This window comes from Lissotriton helveticus, chromosome 11 (genome assembly GCF_964261635.1).
Source record: "Lissotriton helveticus chromosome 11, aLisHel1.1, whole genome shotgun sequence".
NCBI classification, from domain to species: domain Eukaryota; kingdom Metazoa; phylum Chordata; class Amphibia; order Caudata; family Salamandridae; genus Lissotriton; species Lissotriton helveticus.
Genome location: NC_136072.1, coordinates 709,834,381 through 709,852,094, shown reverse-complemented (window position 1 = coordinate 709,852,094; position 17,714 = coordinate 709,834,381). Strand labels below are relative to the sequence as shown.

At 43.5% G+C, this 17,714-nt stretch overlaps 14 non-coding genes across 14 annotated transcripts; all 14 read right to left on the bottom strand.

Moving 5' to 3' along the window:
• Nucleotides 1-186: 186 nt before the first annotated feature.
• On the bottom strand, nt 187-268 carry TRNAS-CGA (transfer RNA serine (anticodon CGA)). Its single transcript has one exon. It is a non-coding gene; the product is annotated as a tRNA-Ser (tRNA).
• A 7,965-nt stretch (nt 269-8,233) lies between these two features.
• TRNAS-UGA (transfer RNA serine (anticodon UGA)) lies at nt 8,234-8,318 on the bottom strand. Its single transcript has one exon. It is a non-coding gene; the product is annotated as a tRNA-Ser (tRNA).
• A 542-nt stretch (nt 8,319-8,860) lies between these two features.
• TRNAL-CAA (transfer RNA leucine (anticodon CAA)) lies at nt 8,861-8,942 on the bottom strand. Its single transcript has one exon. It is a non-coding gene; the product is annotated as a tRNA-Leu (tRNA).
• Nucleotides 8,943-9,484: 542 nt separating this feature from the next.
• TRNAS-CGA (transfer RNA serine (anticodon CGA)) lies at nt 9,485-9,566 on the bottom strand. The gene has a single exon. It is a non-coding gene; the product is annotated as a tRNA-Ser (tRNA).
• Nucleotides 9,567-10,110: 544 nt separating this feature from the next.
• TRNAS-UGA (transfer RNA serine (anticodon UGA)) lies at nt 10,111-10,192 on the bottom strand. The gene has a single exon. It is a non-coding gene; the product is annotated as a tRNA-Ser (tRNA).
• A 542-nt stretch (nt 10,193-10,734) lies between these two features.
• On the bottom strand, nt 10,735-10,816 carry TRNAS-UGA (transfer RNA serine (anticodon UGA)). The gene has a single exon. It is a non-coding gene; the product is annotated as a tRNA-Ser (tRNA).
• A 544-nt stretch (nt 10,817-11,360) lies between these two features.
• On the bottom strand, nt 11,361-11,442 carry TRNAS-UGA (transfer RNA serine (anticodon UGA)). The gene has a single exon. It is a non-coding gene; the product is annotated as a tRNA-Ser (tRNA).
• A 515-nt stretch (nt 11,443-11,957) lies between these two features.
• Nucleotides 11,958-12,039, bottom strand: TRNAL-CAA (transfer RNA leucine (anticodon CAA)). The gene has a single exon. It is a non-coding gene; the product is annotated as a tRNA-Leu (tRNA).
• Nucleotides 12,040-12,582: 543 nt separating this feature from the next.
• Nucleotides 12,583-12,664, bottom strand: TRNAS-UGA (transfer RNA serine (anticodon UGA)). Its single transcript has one exon. It is a non-coding gene; the product is annotated as a tRNA-Ser (tRNA).
• A 541-nt stretch (nt 12,665-13,205) lies between these two features.
• TRNAS-CGA (transfer RNA serine (anticodon CGA)) lies at nt 13,206-13,286 on the bottom strand. The gene has a single exon. It is a non-coding gene; the product is annotated as a tRNA-Ser (tRNA).
• A 1,761-nt stretch (nt 13,287-15,047) lies between these two features.
• Nucleotides 15,048-15,129, bottom strand: TRNAS-UGA (transfer RNA serine (anticodon UGA)). The gene has a single exon. It is a non-coding gene; the product is annotated as a tRNA-Ser (tRNA).
• A 541-nt stretch (nt 15,130-15,670) lies between these two features.
• TRNAT-CGU (transfer RNA threonine (anticodon CGU)) lies at nt 15,671-15,752 on the bottom strand. The gene has a single exon. It is a non-coding gene; the product is annotated as a tRNA-Thr (tRNA).
• A 544-nt stretch (nt 15,753-16,296) lies between these two features.
• Nucleotides 16,297-16,378, bottom strand: TRNAS-UGA (transfer RNA serine (anticodon UGA)). The gene has a single exon. It is a non-coding gene; the product is annotated as a tRNA-Ser (tRNA).
• Nucleotides 16,379-16,920: 542 nt separating this feature from the next.
• TRNAS-CGA (transfer RNA serine (anticodon CGA)) lies at nt 16,921-17,001 on the bottom strand. The gene has a single exon. It is a non-coding gene; the product is annotated as a tRNA-Ser (tRNA).
• Nucleotides 17,002-17,714: the final 713 nt, after the last annotated feature.

The following is a 17,714-nucleotide window of genomic DNA, read 5'->3' as shown; positions in this document are numbered from 1 at the left end:
CAGGTCCAGACTACGAACCCTTTAAACCACCTGCTCTCTAAAACACTTCCAGAGTGTTGAAATTGTCGTAATGTTTACATTTAGTTTGAGTTTTTGCTGTTTAAATCTGTGACTTGATGAGGATTGCGTAACGAGAAGTGAACATTTCCTTAACAAACCAAATGGTGTTCATGCAAAATCGCCCGATGCTGCAAGCAGGATGCGAAGCTGCGCAGGGAAACCCCATTGAATTTCGAGTCCAATGCCTTAACCACTCGGCCATCGCAGCTCCATGAGTATGATGTCTCTGTTGTCGTATATGAGCCATGCGCTGCTCACGTCAGGCCGAGACCTAAAAAATAAAGTAACAAAAGGACGGGGCAGGAACCAGCAGTGCCCTGTTGCCCTCACTTATTTCACATGCTTTCATACAATTAATAAAAATAGCAACACGTATCACTCAAAGTGAGTGACAGGGCACAGATGAGCGGTAATCATTCACTGTGCATTTATACCTTCTTTTCCCTCTATTACGGCGGTGGCAACGGGCCCTTAAGTGTACTCAGAAAAAGTCCAAAAGCCTAACCAAGACACGCTTCATGAAAAAATATTACTCTTTTCGTGATTTGTCTAGATCAGGCAAACAGGTCCAGACTACAAACCCTTCCGAGCCACCTGCTCTGTAAAACACTTCCTGGGTGTAGAAATTGTCTCAATGTTTACAACTAGTTTGAGTTTTTGCCGTTTAACTCTGTGCCGCTCGCAGTCGCATTGTGAAGAAACCCTTTCTTGCCTTGTGAAACCCGTATTTGAGAGTCCTGCCTGTGACTTGGGAGCTCGTGTGCTCAGTCACTACTGACATCAGGAGGCCAATCTTACAGTGCTGCTGAGACCGGGAGCGGGACTGCGAGGACCAGGAGCGCTTGCTCTACACCACTCCGCGCACCTGGTGCCTCTTCCCGCCCCCTCCTCTGTGTGAGCATAAGATGACTCGCATTGTGAAGAAACCCTTTCTTGCCTTGTGAAACCCGTATTTGAGAGTCCTGCCTGTGACTTGGGAGCCCGTGTGCTCAGTCACTACTGACATCAGGAGGCCGATCTTACAGTGCTGCTGAGACCGGGAGCGGGACTGCGAGGACCAGGAGCGCTTGCGCTACACCACTCCGCGCAGCTGGTGCCTCTTCCCGCCCCCTCCTCTGTGTGAGCATAAGACGACTCGCGGCCCCCGCTCCGCGGGAGCCGCTCGCAGTCGCATTGTGAAGAAACCCTTTCTTGGCTTGTGAAACCCGTATTTGAGAGTCCTGCCTGTGACTTGGGAGCCCGTGTGCTCAGTCACTACTGACATCAGGAGGCCAATCTTACAGTGCTGCTGAGACCGGGAGCGGGACTGCGAGGACCAGGAGCGCTTGCGCTACACCACTCCGCGCACCTGGTGCCTCTTCCCGCCCCCTCCTCTGTGTGAGCATAAGACGACTCGCGGCCCCCGCTCCGCGGGAGCCGCTCGCAGTCGCATTGTGAAGAAACCCTTTCTTGCCTTGTGAAACCCGTATTTGAGAGTCCTGCCTGTGACTTGGGAGCCCGTGTGCTCAGTCACTACTGACATCAGGAGGCCAATCTTACAGTGCTGCTGAGACCGGGAGCGGGACTGCGAGGACCAGGAGCGCTTGCGCTACACCACTCCGCGCACCTGGTGCCTCTTCCCGCCCACCTCCTCTTCCTACCAAACCCAGCCTTTAGACGCGTACGCGGGACGCGCACGGACGGAAGAGCGGGCGAAGACCGGGCAAAGAGCGGGCCCTCTATGGCCCTCAGTGGCTGAGGTAGGCTGGGCTGGGCCACGTTATATTCATTTGCAAGTGATTTGTGTAGAGTGCCTTTTTGGGACGCCCGATAGGAGATATATGTGGACACTGATGAGCATTCACTAGTTGCATAATAAAGGACTCTGTGTAATACTCAGTGATTGCTATATATAATATCTGAACCATATTCTGCTGTCTGGCTGCTTCATTTGTGAAGGATGACTGCAAAAAAACTACGTTCCGGAAGAGTCCTAGGGGGAAGGTCATGTACAAAAACCAGATCTAACCCCTTGAGGAATAAATTTGACAATGGGGTTTTAATGAAGGGTCAGAAGCAGTTATTGCAATTATGGGAACAACCTGTAGTAATCCCGGAGATAGGTGGTACTCAGATGGCGCCTTTGGTGGGGGCGCCATCAGTGGTGGAAAAAGACTTATTGTTCCCTAAACTAGCATCCTCTGTGGCTAATCTTTCAGTATACACTTCAGGGGGAGAAATGCCTGAGAATAATATAAAAGATACAATTACACTTCGATCTAACACTCCCTTCGGTGCAGAATGTCCCGATGTGGCTATAAAAGGAGAATCCTTCTTGTCTAGTATTGACCTTGAATTATGTGGCCGTTACATGGAGGATGGAAATTTGAATCATTTGAATCCCAGTAAGGCGGCATCGGGAGCAACTCCGTCAGGATTATTGCTATATAGTAGTACTCCCTCTATAACATCTGATGACATTCCTTCATTACAGAATGATTCTAGGAGTTTATTACTTAATCTATCCGGTATTTGCCCCATTGCCGCTTCTGGATTGCCGAAAGAAGATAGACCTATCTCTGATTGTTTAATAGCATTAGAACACTTGTTGTCCTCCATACTGTCTTTATTGAGCAAATTTGTTGGGAATTCTGACTGTACCTTGGACTCAGTTACCCAGATTCTGAAGGTATTGTTGGCAAAAAGTGCAGAAAATGGGACTACTGTTGTCCCGGAGACTGTTTTTCCTTTTGACAGCAATAATTTATCCGAAAGAAATGCTCCTGCAGTGATGCCAGAAATGGTTAAAAAAATGAGTCCTTAGGGAATTCCATCCCTTCTGTTTCTAATGGTATGCAGATATTAGAACCAATCCTAAAAGAGGAAAGTTTGGAGGAGGTGGATCTCACGGTGGGAAAAGAGTTATTCCCAATTTTTATCACTGAAAGAAAGGAACCTGAAGTGAATTCTGATGAAAACGGAAAAGTTATTAAAAGTAGAAAGAATAAAGGGAAAAACAGGAAACCTGTTCGTAAGTACAAGAAAAAAAAACAGAGGCAAATCATTTTCCAAAAACATATGATCAATGAAGACTATAATGAGCCAGAGATTGAAGATAAATCTCTATTGGATATTTTTTCTAACAAGGTGATCGATGGTACCAATGGTTCTGTAGTTAATTGTTCTCGTAATAATGATGAAAATAGAAGGGAGGCAAGACCATACTTACCGTTTGGAAGTGGGTCCAGGATTTTAACATAGCCATATTGGTAACGGTATGAAAGCTAAAGGTGCCTCCCAGCATTTAAAGCACAGTATCGCTGGCAGTGGCACCCTAATTTTTCGTTTGCCCTGAAGAAATTGCCTGATAAAATACCTAAGGCAATGAAACATGTCGGCTGTGAGCTGAGTACGAATCGATAGGTAGTATTCGTACCCCTCCTTTTATTTTACATGTTTACTGTAAGCAACAAGAAAATATGAGTAAAAAGGTTGTTGTAGCTTGTTGCGCAGTATTTTTTGTGTTATATGTTGAACGTTGTTAGTCTTTGTCACATATAAGTTTTGCGTACACTGCACCATTCACTGTCTCCCTCTTTCCTTTGGGTTTTCGGACACGTTTACGTTAAGCTATTTGACACCGATGATGAGAACAGGGCCATCCTGGTGAGTACCAACCACGGGTCCCATTGGTGGTGCGCCCGTGAGGTGTCATCTAGCTATTCACACTTTTTTCAAATGTTGTCCTTCTAGTGGATGTTTGTACTGTGTTGTCTGGTTACGTGTCTATCAGAGACGGGCTACCTTTTATTTATGGCAATAGACTGAAACAGAGTAATAATCTCTGTAATTAGAGGTATGATTAGTACGATCATTTGACAATCTATAGCTGTTTACAGTTCTACATTAATGTTTTGCCAGTAGGACTGGGTCAAATTGTGATTAGTGCTCGTAATAATGGTACCAACACTGTGGAAGTCCATCTTCAAGAGAATAATTTAACACCGCCCAGTGTTCCAATTGAAGAAGAAATGAGAATTATGCCTTCTGTATCAGGAGTACTTAATCCATCGGCGCCTATCTTTCAACTACCAGTTGATGTTGCTATAAACTCTCCTTCTCTACAATTTAAAATGTCTAATTCATATGTGGACACCTTGACTTTGGACTTCTTGCCATTATTTGATTCTGATTTATACCTAAATAGGTCATGGTTGCTCAATTGTTGTAAAGATATTGATTGTTTAAAATTAATTCAGTCGAATGACATTGATTTGGTTTCCTTAGTAGGGTACGAAAATGGTCTATGTGTACGGGCAAAATTTTATTCTAAGATAATAGTTAATCTTGTGTTACAACAGGCAGAATCATTTCAATGTAGAGGGATAGATGTGTTACCCTTTCTACATACTGGAAGGGATATCCTCCCTAGAGAAGGGGCCACAAAGCCGGGTGTCAGGCAGGAGAATATGTCTAAATCTATTAAAGATTTGCAAATTAGGGTCTTGAGAGGCAAACGTATGGTTTCCCAGATTTTGCCTACTCCTCTGAATATGACTGCTCCCATAATAGAAGACAATCACCGGTGGAATTGGCTTCCAGGAGTTTTGTCTAATAAAAACTCGGATAATCCAAAACTGTTTCAACATCTTTAGCACTCAATTAAAAGTATTATCCTGGAATGCAGCAGGGGTGTCTAATAGTCCGGAGAAACTTGACTTTTTATTTTCTTTAAATGCAGATGTGATATGCATCCAAGAAACTTGGTGTAAAAATGGCCTAGATGGGGGAAAGGACTATTTTGTGCTAGAGGCAGCAGCTGCGCCGGCTAAAAAAGGTCATGCAAAAGGGGGAATTGCCTGTCTCCTGTCTAATGCACTGCAATGGCAATTCTCTCATTATGTTGACAAAAGCAACCTTTTTCAAGCTATAACCATTAATAATTTAATTAGTGTAGGCAGCCTGCGTTCTCTAGTAATCATCAATGCATACATCCCGCCAGAAGATGGTTTTAATATTGTAATGAAGCAAATGTTTTCATATGTTAAACAGCTACTAGAATGTGACCAACCCCCTTATATTTTACTTGTGGGCGATTTGAATAGTAAAGTGTCCCATTCAAGCATAAATCTGTTTAGAAATAAGTTTAAAGAAGAGGCTTATAATATACCGCAATCTACTTTGCCAAGAAAAATAAAAACTAACAAAAGAGGAAAAATATTGCTGCAAGAACTTAGCCATTCAGATGGGTTGATTGTAAATGGTAGGATGGCATCCGATAATCCCGCTAAATTTACTCATAGGTCTCCTAAGGGGGAATCTATCCTCGATTATGTAATTATGGACTACGTCTCTTTTTTTCTCATTCAGGATTTAATGGTCTCTCAAACTTCTATGAGCGATCATAACGTGATTAATATAACTCTTTTATTACAACCTCAGGTTACGGATACATGGTCTTTAAGTACTGGTGGACTTTCTCTGCTTGGTAGGTCAGGTAGATGTTACTGGAACCCGACGACTATGAAGGGTTTACAAACTATCCTTGCAGAAACCCTACTTGAACTAAAAGAATGGCAGGGTATGGAATTTCTTCGCTTTGAAAATTTTATGAAAAAGCTTATTGCACTTGCAAAGAAGCTTAGATATTCCAAGAAAGTGAATTTTGTCCCTAGTTTATTGTTGCCTTTAAATAAATAAATAAATAAATTAGTGAGGCAACAATTTCTGTTTAGATCCATGGAAACAAAAAATAAGTTATCCTTATTAAAAAGAAAGAGGACCAGAGTGAGAGCAAAACTAAAGAAAGAAAAAGAAGACTCTCTCTGGATTAGCCTAAGGGAGGCTTCTACCTATGGTAAATCCAGAGATTTTTGGTCCATAATTGGTAAGGGGTGTGGTGTAAGAACTTCCCCTACTCCCGTTTCTATTCCTGAGGATGTCTGGCGTTTATTCTTATTGAATCTGTATGCATCAAATGGCATAAGGGGTGAGGATAGTGATCTTCTTTGGGACAGTAGGTCCGTTATGGAGCCGCCATCTGAGAATTCTATTGCTTTGGCGATTAAGAGTATGCGCTCTTCCGGAGCGTTGGGACCAGATGAGTTGCCCATTTCAGTTTTGAAACAGGATGTTACTACTTGGAGTAGGATTCTTTTCCCCTTGTTTAAAGCATGCTTCTTATTAAGATCAGTCCCTATTTCTTGGAAGGGAAGTATATTAATACCCCTATTTAAGAAGGGCGAGCGGGATAAACCCATGAACTATCGTTTGATCGCTCTATTGGACGCGGTTGGAAAAGTTTTTGCTAAATGCCTTTTATTATTAATTACAGATTGGGTGGAGGCAAATAACATTTTACCTTTGGAACAGACTGGGTTCCGTAAAAAACATGGTACACTTGATAATTTGACTGCTCTTCAAGTGATTACGGACAAATATGTACGAATCCGGGGAGGTGGGGTATATGCGGCATTTGTAGACTTCTCCACAGCGTTTGACAAGGTGGATCGTCCAACGCTGTGGAGAAAGCTTGCTGTAATGGGTATGCCGTCCCATCTACTGGAACTCGTAAGATCTCTTCACTCGAATACCTGGTGTAAGGTGTTACAAGGTGGAGAAAGGGGTCTTTCTCAGTCCATCCCATCTCTAAACGGGTTAAAACAGGGGTGTCTACTGGCCCCCATGTTGTTTTCGCTATATATTGCGGACCTTCCTGCTTCTATTGCTGCAGGTGTTGGTTTAGCCCCGGTGGTTGGAGGTTCATCCATTTCTGTCTTAATGTATGCGGATGATATCCTCATTTTAGATCTAACTCCTAAGGGCTTAGCTAATCGCCTACAAGCTTTACACTTATTTGCGGAAGGACATTTCATGAAGATTAATGTGTCCAAAAGCAAAATTATGTGTATCACTGGAAAGAAAAAATGTAGATCTGTAGACTTTGGATGGGCTATTGGTGGTCAGAGACTAGAGGTGGTTAAAACTTACCCCTTTTTAGGTAAAATAATCGCAGCTAACCTAAGTGAAAGACCTCATATTGAACATAATTCGAGTAAGGCACTGTCTCATGGTATGGGGTTATGCTCGCTGTACTCTGCTACAGGGAAAAGACACTTTGCTCGTTTTTTGGAAGTGTATAATGCAAAAATCCCTGCAACTCTGCTTTATGGATTAGAATTGGTGGAATTAAGACATTGGGGTTTTCTGCATTTAATGGAGGGAAAGGTTTTGAGAAGAATTTCTTCTTTTAATACAGCTTGCTCAGTGTCAGCATGTAGGCTGGAATTTGGCCTCCGGAGCTGTTGGGTACAGGGGTTGATTGCCCTAGTAAGATGGGTGGCCTGTTTGGCCAGAGGTGATCCAGGTTCCTTACGGGCATATATAAAAAAGGAACTGCTGGGCAATTTAAATGAGTTCTCATTATTAGTAAAAAACTTCAGAACAGCTGTAAAATTGTTAGAGTTGGAGGAAAATACTTTGTTTTTACTTTCTCCGTCTCAACTAAAGTCTCAGCTGAAATACGCATCTTGGGAACTCTGCTTTAAATTGGATATGTCTACCTTACATGGAAAGAAGGAGGGGGAACTACTCTTAAATTCGTATTCAATAAAGCTGGCCCAGCAGTATGTCTCCTGGAATATCCCACATCGAGTACGAAGGTTATGGTACCTCTTGCGACACGATTTACTTCCTTTAAACTCTTTATTAGCAAAGTGGTATGGAACATCCCCCATATGTAATTTTTGTAATAAGGCAGTCCAAGACCGAAATCATGTTTTGTTTATTTGTCCTATACTACGCCCATTTCGTTCTAAATGGTTGAGATCTATTTGCTTACAATTAGGAATTCTTAATGTAAATACTTTTTTCCATGCCCTTTACTGTCCACCCAATGAAATGTTTTGCTTCAAAATTTTAAATTTTTTTAGGAGTTTTTTAGACATTTATTAATGAAACCTGTAATGGTAATTTGTGTTTCTCCGGGCTGTGTTCATGTGGTGTTTTCTTGAATGATTTTGTATTTTAATATTGTATATGTTTGTGTTTAAGTATATGATTGTTATATGTGGCCCTCGTTTGAGAGCCGAAAACATAATAATAAAAACTTGAAACTCTGTGACTTGAAGAGGACTGCATAACGAGAAGTGAACATTTACTTAACTAAACCAAATGGTGCTAATGCAAAATCTCATGACCCTGCAAGTAGGATTCGAACCAACGCGGTGAAACCCCATTGGATTTCAAGTCCAACACCTTACCCACTCGGCCATCGCAGCTGCATGTGTATGATGTCACTGTTGTCGTATACGAGCCATGCGCTGCTCACGTCAGGCCGAGACCTAAAAATTAAAGTAACGGAAGGACGGGGCATGTACCAGCAGTGCCCTGTCTCCCTCACTTATTTCGCATGCTTTCATACAATTAATAAAAATAGCAACACGCATCACTCAAAGTGAGTGAAAGGGCACAGATGAGCGGTAATCAATCCCTGCACATTTCTGCCCTCTTTTCCCTGTATTACGGCGCTGGGAATGGGCCCTTAAGAGTACTCAGAAAGAGTCCAAAAGCCTAAACAAGACACGCTACATAAAAAACGTACTCTTTTCGTGACTCGTCTAGATCAGGCAGGACAGGTCTAGACTACGAACCCTTCCGAGCCACCTGCTCTCTAAAACACTTCCTGGGTGTGGAAATTGTCTCAATATTTACATCTAGTTATTGTTTTTGCCGTTTAACTCCGTGACTTGATGAGGATTGCATAACAAGAAGTGAACATTTACTTAACCAAACCAAATGGCATTCATGCAAAATCTCACGATGCTGCAAGCAGGATTCGAACCTGCGCAGGGAAACCCCTTTGGATTTTGAGTCCAACGCCTTAACCACTCGCCCATCACAGCTCCATGAGTATAATGTCACTGTTGTCGTATATGAGCCATGCGCTGCTCACGTCAGACCGAGACCTAAAAAACTAAAGTAACGGAAGGACGGGGCAGGTACCAGCAGTGCCCTGTTGCCCTCACTCATTTCGCATGCTTTGATACAATTAATAAAAATAGCAACACGCATCACTCAAAGTGAGTGACAGGGCACAGATGAGCAGTAATCAATCACTGCACATTCCTACCCTCTTTTCCCTATATTACGGCGCTGGGAATGGGCACTTAAGAGTACTCAGAAAGAGTCCAAATGCCTAAACAAGACACGCTACATAAAAAAATTACTCTTTTTGTGACTCGTCAAGATCAGGCAGGACAGGTCCAGACTACGAACCCTTCCAAACCACCTGCTCTCTTAAACACTTCCTGAGTGTTGAAATTGTCTTAATGTTTACATTTAGTTTGAATTTTTGCTGTTTAACTCTGTGACTTGATGAGCATTGACTAACGAGAAGTGAACATTTCCTCAACAAACCAAATGGTGTTCATGCAAAATCATACGTCGCTGCAAGCAGGATTCAAACCTGCGCAGGGTAACCCCATTGGATTTCGATTCCAACGCCTTACCCACTCAGCCATCACAGCTCCATGAGAATGATGTCACTGTTGTCGTATATGAGCCATGCGCTGCTCACGTCAGGCCAAGACCTAAAAAATAAAGTAACATAAGGACGGGGCAGGAACCAGCAGTGCCCTGTTGCCCTCACTTATTTCACATGCTTCCATACAATTAATAAAAATAGCAACACGTATCACTCAAAGTGAGTAACAGGGCACAGATGAGCGGTAATCATTCACTGTGCATTTCTACCCTCTTTTCCCTCTATTACGGCGGTGGCAACGGGCCCTTAAGTGTACTCAGAAAAAGTCCAAAAGCCTAAACAAGACACGCTTCATAAAAAAAAATTACTCTTTTCCTGAATTGTCTAGATCAGGCAGGACAGGTCCAGACTACAAACCCTTCCTAGCCACCTGCTCTCTAAAACACTTCCTGGGTGTAGAAATTGTCTCAAAGTTTACATCTAGTTTGAGTTTTTGCCGTTTAACTCTGTGACTTGATGAGGATTGCATAACGAGAAGTGAACATTTAGTTAACTAAACCAAATGGTGTTCATGCAAAATTTCATGACGCTGCAAGCAGGATTCGAACCTACGCAGGGAAACCCCATTGGATTTCAAGTCCAACACCTTAACCACTCGGCCATCGCAGCTGCGTGAGTATGATGTCACTGTTGTCGTATACGAGCCATGCGCTGCTCACATCAGGCCGACACCTACAAATTAAAGTAACGGAAGGACAGGGCACGTACCAGCAGTGCCCTGTCTCCCTCACTTATTTCGCATGCTTTCATACAATCAATAAAAATAGCAACACGCATCACTCAAAGTGAGTGACAGGTCACAGATGAGCAGTAATCAATCACTGCACATTTCTGCCCTCTTTTCCCTATATTACGGCTCTGGAATGGGCCCTTAAGTGTACTCAGAAAGAGTCCAAAAGCCTAAACAAGACACGCTACATAAAAAAAGTTACTCTTTTCGTGACTCATCAAGATCAGGCAGGACAGGTCCAGACTACGAACCCTTCCGAGCCACCTGCTCTCTAAAACACTTCCTGAGTGTTGAAATTGTCTTAATGTTTACATTTAGTTTGAGTTTTTGCCGTTTAACTCTGTGACTTGATGAGGATTGCATAACGAGAAGTGAACATTTAGTTAACTAAACCAAATGGTGTTCATGCAAAATTTTATGACGCTGCAAGCAGGATTCGATCCTACGCGGGGAAACCCCATTGGATTTCAAGTTCATCACCTTAACCACTCGGCCATCGCAGCTGCGTGAGTATGATGTCACTGTTGTCGTATACGAGCCATGCGCTGCTCACATCAGGCCGACACCTACAAATTAAAGTAACGGAAGGACAGGGCACGTACCAGCAGTGCCCTTTCTCCCTCACTTATTTCGCATGCTTTCATACAATCAATAAAAATAGCAACACGCATCACTCAAAGTGAGTGACAGGTCACAGATGAGCAGTAATCAATCACTGCACATTTCTGCCCTCTTTTCCCTCTATTACGGCGGTGGCAACGGACCCTTAAGTGTACTCAGAAAAAGTCCAAAAGCCTAAACAAGACACGCTTCATAAAAAAAAATTACTCTTTTCCTGACTTGTCTAGATCAGGCAGGACAGGTCCAGACTACAAACCCTTCCTAGCCACCTGCTCTCTAAAACACTTCCTGGGTGTAGAAATTGTCTCAAAGTTTACATCTAGTTTGAGTTTTTGCCGTTTAACTCTGTGACTTGATGAGGATTGCATAACGAGAAGTGAACATTTAGTTAACTAAACCAAATGGTGTTCATGCAAAATGTCATGACGCTGCAAGCCGGATTCGAACCTACGGGGGGAAACCCCATTGGATTTCAAGTCCAACGCCTTAACCACTTGGCCATCACAGCTGCGTGAGTATGATGTCACTGTTGTCGTATACGAGCCATGCGCTGCTCACATCAGGCCGACACCTACAAATTAAAGTAACGGAAGGACAGGGCACGTACCAGCAGTGCCCTGTCTCCCTCACTTATTTCGCATGCTTTCATACAATCAATAAAAATAGCAACACGCATCACTCAAAGTGAGTGACAGGTCACATATGAGCAGTAATCAATCACTGCACATTTCTGCCCTCTTTTCCCTATATTACGGCTCTGGAATGGGCCCTTAAGTGTACTCAGAAAGAGTCCAAAAGCCTAAACAAGACACGCTACATAAAAAAATCAGGCAGGACAGGTCCAGACTACGAACCCTTCCGAGCCACCTGCTCTCTAAAACACTTCCTGAGTGTTGAAATTGTCTTAATGTTTACATTTAGTTTGAGTTTTTGCTGTTTAACTCTGTTACTTGATGAGGATTGCGTAACGAGAAGTGAACATTTCCTTATCAAACCAAATGGTGTTCATGCAAAATCGCACGAGGCTGCAAGCAGGATGCGAACCTGCGCAGGGAAACCCCATTGAATTTTGAGTCCAACGCCTTAACCACTCGGCCATCGCAGCTCCATGAGTATGATGTCACTGTTGTCGTATATGAGCCATGCGCTGCTCACGTCAGGCCGAGACCTAAAAAATAAAGTAACAAAAGGACGGGGCAGGAACCAGCAGTGCCCTGTTGCCCTCACTTATTTCACATGCTTTCATACAATTAATAAAAATAGCAACACGTATCACTCAAAGTGAGTGACAGGGCACAGATGAGCGGTAATCATTCACTGTGCATTTCTACCCTCTTTTCCCTCTAATATGGCGGTGGCAACGGGCCCTTAAGTGTACTCAGAAAAAGTCCAAAAGCCTAAACAAGACACGCTTCATAAAAAAAATTACTCTTTTCCTGACTTGTCTATATCAGGCAGGATAGGTCCAGACTACAAACCATTCCTAGCCACCTGCTCTCTGAAACACTTCCTGGGTGTAGAAATTGTCTCAATGTTTACATATAGTTTGAGTTTTTGCCGTTTAACTCTGTGACTTGATGAGGATTGCATAACGAGAAGTGAACATTTACTTAACTAAACCAAATGGTGTTCATGCAAAATCTCATGACGCTGCAAGCAGGATTCGAACCTACGCGGGGAAACCCCATTGGATTTCAAGTCCAATGCCTTAACCACTCGGCCATCGCAGCTGCGTGAGTTTTTATGTCACTGTTGTCGTATACGAGCCATGCGCTGCTCACATCAGGCCGAGACCTAAAAATTAAAGTAACGGAAGGACAGGGCACGTACCAGCAGTGCCCTGTCTCCCTCACTTATTTCGCATGCTTTCATACAATTAATAAAAATAGCAACACGCATCACTCAAAGTGAGTGACAGGGCACAGATGAGCAGTAATCAATCACTGCACATTTCTGCCCTCTTTTCCCTATATTACGGCTCTGGAATGGGCCCTTAAGTGTACTCAGAAAGAGTCCAAAAGCCTAAACAAGATACGCTACATAACAAAATTACTCTTTTCGTGACTCGTCAAGATCAGGCAGGACAGGTCCAGACTACGAACCCTTCCGAGCCACCTGCTCTCTAAAACACTTCCTCAGTGTTGAAATTGTCTTAATGTTTACATTTAGTTTGAGTTTTTGCTGTTTAACTCTGTTACTTGATGAGGATTGAGTAACGAGAAGTGAACATTTCCTTATCAAACCAAATGGTGTTCATGCAAACTCGCACGAGGCTGCAAGCAGGATTCGGACCTGCGCAGGGAAACCCCATTGATTTCGAGTCCAACGCCTTAACCACTCGGCCATTGCAGCTCCATGTTGACGTATACGAGCCATTCGCTGCTCACGTCAGACCGAGACCTAAAAAATAAAGTAACCGAAGGAAGGGGCAGGTACCAGCAGTGCTCTGTTGCCCTCACTTATTTCGCTTGCTTTCATACAATTAATAAAAATAGCAACACGTATCACTCAAAGTGAGTGACAGGGCACAGATGAGCAGTAATCAATCACTGCGCATTTCTACCCTCTTTTTCCTATATTACAGCGCTGGGACTGGGCCCTTAAGTGTACTCACAAAGAGTCCAAAAGCCTAAACAAGACACTCTACATAAAAAAATGACTCTTTTCGTGACTCGTCAAGATCAAGCAGGACAGGTCCAGACTACGAACCCTTTAAACCACCTGCTCTCTAAAACACTTCCGGAGTGTTGAAATTGTCGTAATGTTTACATTTAGTTTGAGTTTTTGCTGTTTAATTCTGTGACTTGATGAGGATTGCGTAACGAGAAGTGAACATTTCCTTAACAAACCAAATGGTGTTCATGCAAAATCGCCCGATGCGAACCTGCGCAGGGAAACCCCATTGAATTTCGAGTCCAACGCCTTAACCACTCGGCCTTCGCAGCTCCATGAGTAAGATGTTACTGTTGTCGTATATGAGCCATGCGCTGCTCACGTCAGGCCGAGACCTAAAACAATAAAGTAACAAAAGGACGGGGCAGGAACCAGCAGTGCCCTGTTGCCCTCACTTATTTCACATGCTTTCATACAATTAATAAAAATAGCAACACGTATCACTCAAAGTGAGTGACAGGGCACAGATGAGCGGTAATCATTCACTGTGCATTTATACCCTCTTTTCCCTCTATTACGGCGGTGGCAACGGGCCCTTAAGTGTACTCAGAAAAAGTCCAAAAGCCTAACCAAGACACGCTTCATGAAAAAATATTACTCTTTTCGTGATTTGTCTAGATCAGGCAAACAGGTCCAGACTACGAACCCTTCCGAGCCACCTGCTCTGTAAAACACTTCCTGGGTGTAGAAATTGTCTCAATGTTTACATCTAGTTTGAGTTTTTGCAGTTTAACTCTGTGACTTGAAGAGGACTGCATAACGAGAAGTGAACATTTACTTAACTAAACCAAATGGTGCTAATGCAAAATCTCATGACCCTGCAAGCAGGATTTGAACCAACGCGGTGAAAGCCCATTGGATTACAAGTCCAACACCTTACCCATTGGGCCATCGCAGCTGCAAGTGTATGATGTCACTGTTGTCGTATACGAGCCATGCGCTGCTCACGTCAGGCCGAGACCTAAAAATTAAAGTAACAGAAGGACGGGGCATGTACCAGCAGTGCCCTGTCTCCCTCACTTATTTCGCATGCTTTCATACAATTAATAAAAATAGCAACACGCATCACTCAAAGTGAGTGAAAGGGCACAGATGAGAGGTAATCAATCACTGCACATTTCTGCCCTCTTTTCCCTGTATTACGGCGCTGGGAATGGGCCCTTAAGAGTACTCAGAAATAGTCCAAAAGCCTAAACAAGACACGCTACATAAAAAATTACTCTTTTCGTGACTCGTCTAGATCAGGCAGGACAGGTCCAGACTACGAACCCTTCCGAGCCACCTGCTCTCTAAAACACTTCCTGGGTGTGGAAATTGTCTCAATATTTACATCTAATTTTTTGTTTTTGCCGTTTAACTCCGTGACTTGATGAGGATTGCATAACAAGAAGTGAACATTTACTTAACTAAACCAAATGGCATTCATGCAAAATCTCACGCTGCTGCAAGCAGGATTCGAACCTGCGCAGGGAAACTCCATTGGATTTCAGGTCCAATGCCTTAACCACTCGGCCGTCGCAGCTCCATGAAAATGATGTCACTGTTGTCGTATACGAGCCATGCGCTGCTCAAGTCAGACCGAGACCTAAAAAATAAAGCAGCGGAAGGACGGGGCAGGTACCAGCAGTGCCCTGTTGCCCTCACTTATTTCGCATGCTTTGATACAATTAATAAAAATAGCAACACGCGTCACTCAAAGTGAGTGACAGGGCACAGATGAGCGGTAATCAATCACTGCACATTTCTACCCTCTTTTCCCTATATTACGGCGCTGGGAATGGGCCCTTAAGAGTACTCAGAAAGAGTCCAAAAGCCTAAACAAGACACGCTACATGAAAAAATTACTCTTTTTGTGACTCGTCAAGATCAGGCAGGACAGGTCCAGACTACGAACCCTTCTGAACCACCTGCTCTCTAAAACACTTCCTGAGTGTTGAAATTGTCTTAATGTTTACATTTAGTTTGAATTATTGCTGTTTAATTCTGTGACTTGATGAGGATTGCGTAACGAGAAGTGAACATTCCCTTAACGAACCAAATGGTGTTCATGCAAAATCGCCCGATGCTGCAAGCAGGATGCAAACCTGCGCAGGGAATCCCCATTGAATTACGAGTCAAACGCCTTAACCACTCGGCCATCGCAGCTCCATGAGTATGATGTCACTGTTGTCGTATATGAGCCATGCGCTGCTCACGTCAGGCCGAGACCTAAAAAATAAAGTAACAAAAGGACGGGGCAGGAACCAGCAGTGCCCTGTTGCCCTCACTTATTTCACATGCTTTCATACAATTAATAAAAATAGCAACACGTATCACTCAAAGTGAGTGACAGGGCACAGATGAGCGGTAATCATTCACTGTGCATTTCTACCCTCTTTTCCCTCTATTACGGCGGTGGCAACGGGCCCTTAAGTGTACTCAGAAAAAGTCCAAAAGCCTAAACAAGACACGCTTCTTAAAAAATAATTACTCTTTTCCTGACTTGTCTAGATCAGGCAGGACATGTCCAGACTACAAACCATTCCTAGCCACCTGCTCTCTGAAACACTTCCTGGGTGGAGAAATTGTCTCAATGTTTACATATAGTTTGAGTTTTTGCCGTTTAACTCTGTGACTTGATGAGGATTGCATAACGAGAAGTGAACATTTACTTAACTAAAGCAAATGGGAATCATGCAAAATCTCATGACGCTGCAAGCAGGATTCGAACCTACGCGGGGAAACCCAATTGGATTTCAAGTCCAACGCCTTAACCACTCGGACATCTCAGCTGCGTGAGTATGATGTCACTGTTGTCGTATACGAGCCATGCGCTGCTCACATCAGGCCGAGACCTACAAATTAAAGTAACGGAAGGACGGGGCATGTACCAGCAGTGCCCTGTTGCCCTCACTTATTTCGAATGCTTTGATACAATTAATAAAAAATAGCAACACGCATCACTCAAAGTGAGTGACAGGGCACAGATGAGCGGTAATCAATCACTGCACATTCCTACCCTCTTTTCCCTATATTACGGCGCTGGGAACGGGCACTTAAGAGTACTCAGAAAGAGTCCAAATGCCTAAACAAGACACGCTACATAAAAAAATTACTCTTTTTGTGACTCGTCAAGATCAGGCAGGACAGGTCCAGACTACGAACCCTTCCGAGCCACCTGCTCTCTAAAACACTTCCTGAGTGTTGAAATTGTCTTAAAGTTTACATTTAGTTTGAATTTTTGCTGTTTAACTCTGTTACTTGATGAGGATTGAGTAACGAGAAGTGAACATTTCCTTATCAAACCAAATGGTGTTCATGCAAAATCGCACGAGGCTGCAAGCAGGATTCGGACCTGCGTAGGGAAACCCCATTGATTTCGAGTCCAACGCCTTAACCACTCGGCCATTGCAGCTCCATGTTGTCGTATACGAGCCATTCGCTGCTCACGTCAGACCGAGACCTAAAAAATAAAGTAACCGAACGAAGGGGCAGGTACCAGCAGTGCTCTGTTGCCCTCACTTATTTCGCTTGCTTTCATACAATTAATAAAAATAGCAACACGCATCACTCAAAGTGAGTGAAAGGGCACAGATGAGCGGTAATCAATCACTGCACATTTCTGCCCTCTTTTCCCTGTATTACGGCGCTGGGACTGGGCCCTTAAGTGTACTCAGAAAGAGTCCAAAAGCCTAAACAAGACACTCTACATAAAAAAAATGACTCTTTTCGTGACTCGTCAAGATCAAGCAGGACAGGTCCAGACTACGAACCCTTCCGAGCCACCTGCTCTCTAAAACACTTCCTGGGTGTGGAAATTGTCTCAATATTTACATCTAGTTTTTGTTTTTGCCGTTTAACTCCGTGACTTGATGAGGATTGCATAACAAGAAGTGAACATTTACTTAACTAAACCAAATGGCATTCATGCAAAATCTCACGATGCTGCAAGCAGGATTCGAACCTGCGCAGGGAAACCCCATTGGACTTCAGGTCCAACGCCTAAACCACTCGGCCGTCTCAGATCCATGAAAATGATGTCACTGTTGTCGTATACGAGCCATGCGCTGCTCAAGTCAGACCGAGACCTAAAAAATAAAGCAACGGAAGGACGGGGCAGGTACCAGC